Source organism: Manis pentadactyla, chromosome X (assembly GCF_030020395.1).
Source record: "Manis pentadactyla isolate mManPen7 chromosome X, mManPen7.hap1, whole genome shotgun sequence".
NCBI lineage: Eukaryota > Metazoa > Chordata > Mammalia > Pholidota > Manidae > Manis > Manis pentadactyla.
The window spans coordinates 145194594-145203950 of NC_080038.1; positions in this window are offsets into that span (position 1 = coordinate 145194594).

Genomic DNA, 9357 nt, shown 5'->3' on the forward strand with positions numbered 1-9357 from the left:
CAAGTGCTTTCACAGACTCCTATCTCAGGGGACCCTCGCTGCAGCTCTGCGCAGTAGGCATTGTGGGGGGTTGTTACAACTTCACCTCCACATGTGAAGAAACTGAGGCTGTGAGGGAGAAGAGTGGTTGTGCAGGATGCCACATTCAGTGAGGTGACTTCTGATTGCATAACTGGGGCTCTGACTCCAAGCTCCAGGCCTGGGGCTGAAGTGCTGATCTGCTTGGGATTTCTGATCACATGCTGAGGTGAGAGCTGAAGAGCGATTACAAAGTCTCAAGCCAATAGGAGGCTTCACCTTTCATCTTTTTACCCCTAAGTTGCAGCGTGTACATTTGTACCTCCCAGAGCAGCACTTAATTAGCCTGAGTGTCCAGCCAGCTTCTGACAGCCCCTTGAGTTATCCCTGGGCACCCATCCTCTTGGGAAAACCCTGCCTCCTTCATTTTTGGAATAACCACCAACAGTTTCTGCTCCTTCTCAAGTATATCTAAAACTTGAGGGCTGGAATGGAGCAGACATGAGCTCAATTCCTCAGTTTGCACCAAGCTTCTCTCCTGCCAGAGTATCCCCCTTGTCTGATCCATCCTGTAGTTGCTGACGGATACACTTCCCAAAAGTGCCATTCACCTGCTCAGCAACCTTCAACGATCTCTCCATTCATTACGGTATTAGTTTCATCACTCTGGCATTCAAGAGTCACTTAATACTGACCAAGCCTTCCTTTGCAGGTTAATATCGGCATATTTCCTACATATACCCAAGTGTCTGACCAACTAGGCTGCTTCCTGGTTCCCAAACACCTCCCACCTCCGTCCATCTGCCTAATCCCCTTCTAGTTAGATAGTCCCCACCTGCGTCTCCACATAGCACTTCGCTTTGTGATGTGTCAACTTGGCTGAACTGGACTACATTTCACAGCTTACCTTTCCTGTAGGTCACAGGGGGCCACCACAGAGTTTCTTGGGGGAGATTTGGAAGGTGTAAGAAAACCAGCTGCCATTTTGCAGCTCACTCACATTGTCACTCATCTGCTGACCCTGCTTGTTGGCATAAGGCAGTAGCAGGACCTGCATCTTCTCCACCTTCCTCTGGATCCTCTGGATCTTCAACTCCTCTGACTTCTGGACCAGGTGTTCTTTTAACTCAATGAAAAAGGACCAAATAGCCAACTTCTACAGGACACCCTCATCACGAAGGGCAGAGGCAACAAGAACTGGCATGGGTTTTAGTCTATACTTGTACAGGACCCCACACTGTCCTTGCTCTCCCCCACCTTGCATCTGTTCTCCAGTCCCCATTCCCTACCCTGTGGCTATATGACTTTTACAAGTCACTTCTCTTCCCTGGGTCTCAGTTTTCTCACCAGTGTAAGAGGAGAATGTTACCCAAATCCCCAAAAACTAAGTGTACTTTCAGCTCTAACTTTCAGAATATAAACTTTCGGAATATCTAACTTTCAGAATTCACGGCTTTTGATGGGAATCTTAACCTCTGGAACAACAAAGGCATTGAGTTTGAAGTAGGAGATTTTGACTTTAACCTCAGCTCCTCCTCTGGGTAGCTGGGGGAACTTGATCCATTATATGAACATCTCACGATTTATTCATTCTCCTGTTGCTGGACATGTGGATTGTGTCCAATTTTATGTTTTTGCAAATTATGGGGCCATGAACATTCTCATATCCCCTGATGCCCATGTACAAGAGTCTCTCTAGAGCAATGGTTCTTAATCAGGGGTGATTTTGTCCCCCCCACCCAAGGAACACTTGTCAATCTCTGGGGACATTTTTGGTTATTATGACCATGAAGGTCTACTGGCATCTAACGGATAGAGGCCAGGGATGCTGTTGAAGATCTTACAGTACACAGGACAGGATACACAGCAAAGAATTCTCTGGCCTCAAATTTCAATAACACTGATATTGAGCAAACCTGATCTAGACTACATGTCCAGGCATGAAATTTATGAGTCATTGGGTTCTCCCAAGTTCAAGTTGACTAGGTAATGCCAATTATCTTGCAAAGTGGTTGTACCAGTTTGCACTCCTGGTGGCAGGGGATTAGAGTTTTACTTGTTCCATTGTCTCACCAGCTCTCAGTGTCATTACCTTCACTACTTGCTGCACGAACTTTTGGTCTTACTTTCCCATCCTAACTTTTCTCTTATTTTCCTCTTTCCCCACCCCACATATCCATTCTTCTTATAATTGCCAAATTAATTAATTAATTCCTAATTAATGAGTCACCTTGCCCAATTAATTATTGCCTTATTAATTAATTGATTAATAACTTCCTGAAACCCAGCTCTGACATGTCAGATTCATGTGAGGAAACTTCTGTGGACTCTACTACATATAAAATAAGCATAGTATTCAAGACCCATACAAAAAGGCTCCACTAGCTCTGTATACCTAGTAACACCAACCTATCTGGTGGTCCTCAGATGAGCTCTGGCTTTCCTCTACTTACCGTATCATCTTTTGGTTGAAGTTTACCCTTTCTTGTAGTCATTTGTTCATTCATCTGTGTTTCCATTCATTCAGTCACTTAAGAATCATTTACTTTATTGAGTACCTACCATATGCTAAGCACCATTCTAAGTGCTGGAGGTGTAGCAATAAACAGAACAGCCGAGAGAGCTCTGTGCCAGCTCCTCTCTTGGCTTCTCCCACCCTCAAACCCTTAATGCTAAGAAGCAGCTCCCAAAAGTGATACCAGGAGCCTCCAGAGCCTGGAGCCTAATGTTTTCTAGTCTCCAACCAATTCTCGGTCCTCATCCATCAGTATTTATCCTTCAATCAAGACTTGTGATGCTGACATGTGAAGGGTTTGGAGGACAGAAAGGCTCCAGAGGAGCAAGGGGAGTGGGCTCTTTCCTGCCTGTACTGCCAGGGTCAGCCTTGGCCAGCTAGTGCATGGTCAGGCAGCTCTCCCTTCAGACCTTCCAGGTGCTCTGCGCCCCTCCTGTTGCCATCCTGCCCTGTGTTTCTTGATGACCGTCATGCAGGCCTGAAGGAGGATATGATGAGGACACAGGACAAGAGCCATATACTGCGTGTGCTATGGCCTGGATCCTGAGCCGAATGGAGCTGGGGGAAGGGGAGGGCTGGGACTCTAACTAGAGAGCCTTCAGCCTGAGCTGGGTCTGAACTGGGAGAGGACAGAGGAGGCTTCCCATTGCTGCGTCTTCTTTCAGATTTCCTCTGCACCCCCACAAGAAGAGAACTGCTGCCTCTAACCCTCTGGTTTTGAGAAGGAGTGGAAGAAAATCTGGAAAGCAGGCCCTGTGGAAGGGTTGCCAAGTTCTTTAGTTTTAGAGACCGCCTTGCAAGTCTCCTCACAGCTGCACTAGGGCTAACAACTTTGTCTTTCAGTGAGACTGGGCTTTGGGGCTCTTCAACGTATGGTTGAGGAAAGTCAGTGACATTAATGCTACTTTTCCTATGCATTATTCAGTGTACCTTAAATCACAGGGGAGTTGGCTTGCTGAGGCCCAGCACTGGACAGTTCTCCTTGACAAGTTTCCATCATGTATTCCAGCTACTCAGACTTCCAAGAGTCATGTGCAAGTTAAATTCAAATTTGTTTCTTGCTCTCTTAAGGCTCATTAATAAAAGCAAAGATTTACTTATAGGTGGTCTCTTGCCAAGCTGTGTCTAGATAACAGATGTCTGGGCAGCCTTTACAGCAATCTAGGTGACTCACATCCAATCTGAGGTACAAAGGAAGAGGTTTTACTCTTATTTAGCTCTGTGTTGTGAGAAGCAAATTCTCTAAAACCTGGAAAAATATTTTAATACTTTTTCCAAGGCATTATTAGGACCACAGTAATTAATTTCTTCCCTCAACCAATAAAAATATATTAAAACCTCTCATCCTATGTACTTGGCCTGATCTCACAATTAGGGACATGATCTCTGACCTCAACGTTGCTCTAAACCTAGTGGTAGAAAGTCTCTTGTCCAACAGAGTAATGAGCACACAGGAGTATGAAAAAGTTGTTCTGAAATATGAAGAGTTATTTAGAGAGAGAAGTTGTGAAAGCAAGTGGAATCTCCAAGAAGAGAGAATGGCATGTTCAAAGAAAGTTTTAAAGACATGAGATTGTGCATTTGGAGTACTTCCAATATTTCAGTGTGAATGCAGCAAAGGATCTTGTGAGTCAAGGGTAGCGGGGCAGGAAGGATGCCTTGGATGTCAAAGTGAGTAGTTTGGATTTACGCTTAAGGCTACAAGAAGCCATCAAAAGGCTTTGATTAGGGAAGTAATTTGGGTTTTACAAGTATCACTCTGGAAGCAATGTGGAAAAGGGATCAAAGAGAGGCAACAATACAGTGCAAATGGCAGCAAAATTTGTGTAAGTAATGCTGAAGGTATTTGTAGAAGTCACACTGAGAATTACATAAAATTTAGAATCAATAATTGATTGCATGTGGGCCATTACGGAATGTGGAGATAAGGAGATGTTGCTAATATATGGGGACAAGTGGCAATGGATCTACTGACAATTTAGTAAGTCTGTATGTAAACAAGGAAAAAAGTGGAGAGGAGCATTTCACCAAACCAAATCAGTGAAGAGATGAGAGACAAGAGGGAGAGGACAGATGGGCAGGAAATAGAGCAAGGGACAGATCTCAGTAAGATCAAAGTTAGAGGGGACTAGAAGGATGAGAGAGCAGAATGGTTAGGAAGTTGAGATCTGGGACATTTTTATTTTTGCTGCCAGTAGTAGAGTAGTTCCCAGTGATGAACAAACCCAGAATGTATCTGTGGGAGAGCATGGATAATATGGGGTAAAGAAGTTGACTGGAAATGAGAAGACAAAACTGGGTGGTTGATGGATTGTAGCAAGAAGAGGCATAGAAGATGACATAGCAGAATGGCATTAATCTCAAAACGTCAGATACAATTTGGCCTTGAAACAACATAGGAATAATGAAGACCCACCTCTTTTCCAGTCCTGGTGTTCATGGTGTCTGAGTACACGTATTCTCCACTGGAGAGGACTTCAGGATGAGCTATGTCTTCAGCCAATAACAGGGTGGAAGGTAAGGCCTGAAGATGAAGGGATCATTCAGAGAAGATGTTGGAGTGACAATATTCTGGGTCCCCTACTCCGTTCCACTGATATATTTATCTATCCTTCTGCAAGGATTTCACTATCTTAATTATTACATCCTTGTAATGATATTTGGCAGAGCAAATCTTCCTGTCGTCTTCTGTAGAAGTCTCTTGATTATTCTCGGACCTCTGCATTTCTATATAAAGTTTTGAAGTTAGATCCACAAAACAGAACCTGTTTAGAATGTTACTGCAATTGCATTGAATTATCCATAAATTAGGGGAGTATTGACATATTTACAATATGGAATATTTCAATCTATGACTGGCATATATATTTATTTCAAACTTGTTTCATGTCTTGCAATAAAGTTCTATCATTTTCTCTGTAAAGGTCTTGTACATTTTATATTAGAATTGTTCCTATATCATACTTTTAATAGCACTGTAAAATTTAATTTTTAACTTCCTTTCCTAATTATTTTCTTGAGTTAACATTGCTGTCCTTTTTCTAACTTATTGGAAGGAATACTTAGCACATTGATTTTCAGACTTTCTTCTTTTTCACTTGATTACTACTTTAACCGCATCCCACATATTTGGTTATTTGGTATTTTCATTGTTTTCAGTCCAAATTATTTTCAAATTTCCTTTATGATTTCTTATTTAATCTGTAAGTTATGTGTGACTCTTTTCAAACATGTAGGAATTTTTCTAGTTAGCATTTGTTATTGATTTCTAGCTTAATTTCATGGTAGTGAAAGAATATGCTCTGTGTGGTCGCAATCCTTTGCAATTTGTTGAAACTTTTTTCTGGACATAATATGGCCACTTTTTGTAAATGCTTCACATGTGCTGGGAAAAACTGTATTTTCCGGTTGCTTGGTAGATATAGGCATAAATGTAGATGTAGATGTAGGTATATGTGTAAGTATAGGTATAGAAATGATATAATGACACTCATTACAGACAGCTCTGGCTGTTCTTCGTATATAATGTCTCTTGCACAATTGCAAGAATAATCTTCAGAAATTGCCACCTTTCTCAGGTGATTTGAGTTTTGAGTCTTTGGCACTTTGCCTTCTAACACTCCTTAACTGTCCTGGCAGTGCTGAGAAATGCCCGGTGTCTTCTATTTCTTCTTCCTCCTCCTGAATTCCTAGCTATTTTTTAATGTGTATGGTTACTGCTTTTCCCTCAGATCCACTAAAACACTCAGACAATTTCCCTACCCTCGTGCAACATATTCTTGCGGAAAGAGACAGATGATGCACACACACACACACACACACACACACAATCAAATAAGCAAGATGATTTCAGAGAGTGATGCATGCTCTGCAGAACATTTAGACAGCGATGTCATAGAGAGTGCCGCTGGGCTAACTTTCGATGACAAGGAGATGACTGACACAAAGTGAAAAGTTGAGCCATGCACCCATCTGGAGGAGTATTCCAGGCACAGAGAGTAGCAAGCGCCAGGCCCTGATGCAGGAGTGTGCTTGGTATGTTTGAAGAACAGCAAGAAGACAAGTAGAACTTCAGCAACATGATCCAAGGGAGAGTGGAAGTAAACCAGGTGTTTGACTTTGGTTGCAAATGGCACAATAAGCCATTGGAGGTTATGAGCAAGGAGTTTATAGGATACGGTTCCCATTTGCAAACATTTCCTTTATCTTCTGTGTACAGAGTAGAGTGTAGAGTTATGTTACAGGTAACGGAAGTCACTTTAACCCATTGAAGAAGAAAGGATTCGGAATTAGATGCTTACAAAGTTGTTTAAACAATCAGAATAACATACTCCAGGTTGAAGTCGCAGAACTGTTTCCCATGATAGCATCACATAATTGGCACCATCAGGAAGCTGGATAATCAGGAAGCCACTGCCCCAGCGGTTGCCTCCAGACCACACTACCTCTGCTGAGGTCATCACACATCTTGCCTCCAAGACCACACTGCCTCATTCTATAGTTAAATAAACTAAGTGGACATCCCTTGACCTGCCTTTTGATGCCCACAAAACTAGGAGCTGCATCTTGGGATGTCTGTTATCACTCATTCAGAAGATGCAAAAGCTTCCAAGACCATGCTCACTCAAAAAGAACACAGAAATCACAGAAGCAGGAGGTCACCTCCACTCCACTCACCTTTCCAAATTGCATGCAGCTTCATCTGCTTGGAGAAGCCGGGTCACCTGGGGTATCCAGGCTATGAGGGCCTTCTGAATATATAGTTTTGGCTTTCCAACCTCTATCATTTAGTAAAGTGTGCTACAATCAAGGTTGGAATGAGGTCAAGTGAGCTAATATACAATATTTGCCCTAGGAGACAAGATCAGAAGTAGGGAAGCCAGTTAGAGACTATTGTCATAGTCCTCTCGAAAGATGATGATGATTTGGACCAGAATGAAAAAAGGTAAAGTTTTGGGAAAATGGTTGCATTTAATATTTCACTCTGAAAGACTTGTTTATAGATTGGGGCAGCATTGATAAAAAGATGTAGAAGAGGGAATGTTAATACTTCCAACCACATCCATCCCAGACATAGTTGAGGATTTTTCCAGAAGCATTAAACCTGGTTTAGGAGACCGCTTATGTATATCACAGCATCACACTGTACTGGAATCCCTTGTTTCATCATCTGTATTTCTACCAAATTTTCATTTTCTGAGGAGCAGAGCATGTGTCTGATTGTGCGTGGGGCCATACCTGGCACACTGTGCAATCTCAATAAATTATAAGAATGGTTGAAAGAGTTGAGTAAACTAATTCCTAGAAACATGTAAATACCAAAACTGACTCAGAATAAATAGAAAATCTTAACAGACCCATAACAAGTAAAGAGATTGAATCAGTAATCAAAAACATTCTGACAAACTGGCTTGACTGGGTAATTTTACCAAACATTTAAAGAATTAAAATCAATATTTCTCAAGCTCTTCCAAACATTATAAAAGTAGGAAGTGTTACCTAACTAATTCTATGAGGTCAACCTTACCCTGGTACCAATGGCAGACAAGAAAAGAAAATGACAGGCCACTCTCCTTTATGAATGTAGATGCAAAAATCTTCAACAAGATACTAGCAAACTGAATGTGGCAGCACATTAATATGGGTATACATCATGAGCAAGTAGAATTTATACCAGGAATGCAAAGGTGGTGACTGTTCAATAAGTTAAATGTAATTTTACCGTATGTGTCAGAAATTCCACTCCTAGCTATATACCCAAGAGAACTGAAAGTAGATTTTTCACAAGGCATGTACAATGTGAAGACTTATGCATGAATGTTCATAGCAGCATTTTTCAGTGACCAAAAGGTGGACACCACCCAAATGTCCATCAACTGATGAACAGATGGACTGGAGTATATCTATACAATGGAATATTATCCAGTCTTGAAAATGAATGAAGTACTTATACCTGCTACAACATGGATGAACCTTGGAAACATACTAAGTGAAAGAAGCTAGTCACAAGTGGCCCCATAGTGTATGATTCTGTTTATATGAAATATCCACAACAGACAAATCCATAGAATCAGAATTCAGTTGAGCATTTGACAGGGCCAGGGGTAGGGGGAGAAAGGAGAGTGACTGTTAATGGGTATAGATGGGGTCTCCTTTGAGAGATATTTTGCAGCTAGTTAGAGGGATGATTGCACAGTACTATGAACACACTAAAATCCACCGAATTGTACACCTTAAAAGAATGAGTGCTATGGAATGTCAATTATCTTAATAAAGCTGCTGGGTGTTTTTCAAAGAAAGAAAAGAACAGATGAGGGAATACCATATCAGCTGGAGTACCTCTGTTCAGTGGCCTAGTGAATCCCCCTGTATTAAGGGGCCCTTATGACTTGTCACTCACTGCCAGTGTTGCTGGATGGGGCTCCATCTCCCAGTGTGCATTGTGAAATCCTTTGGGTAGTCAGAAAGTGGAATTCAACTTCAAGTGAGGGGGATGGCGTCCAGGAGTACTCAAGCCAAGACACACTGTGTTGGGCCGAACTTCTCCTCTCTCCAGGCAGGAGTCAGAGGAGTGCTGGTTTGTTAAGGTACATCATACTTCATTATACCGAACCAGAAACATGAAGAAATCCTGTATTTCACCTTGTGCTCCATTGTGAACCACAGCCAAAGCCACGTCATCTAAGGGGACGCTGCTCACAGTGGGGTATAAATGCTGAAGCAGATGCTATACAGCCTACCCTCAAAGTGCTTCTAGAAAGTAAAGGGGAGGCATCAGTCAGTTCAACATGGACTGACAGCTTTGAACAAAACCATACTCGAAA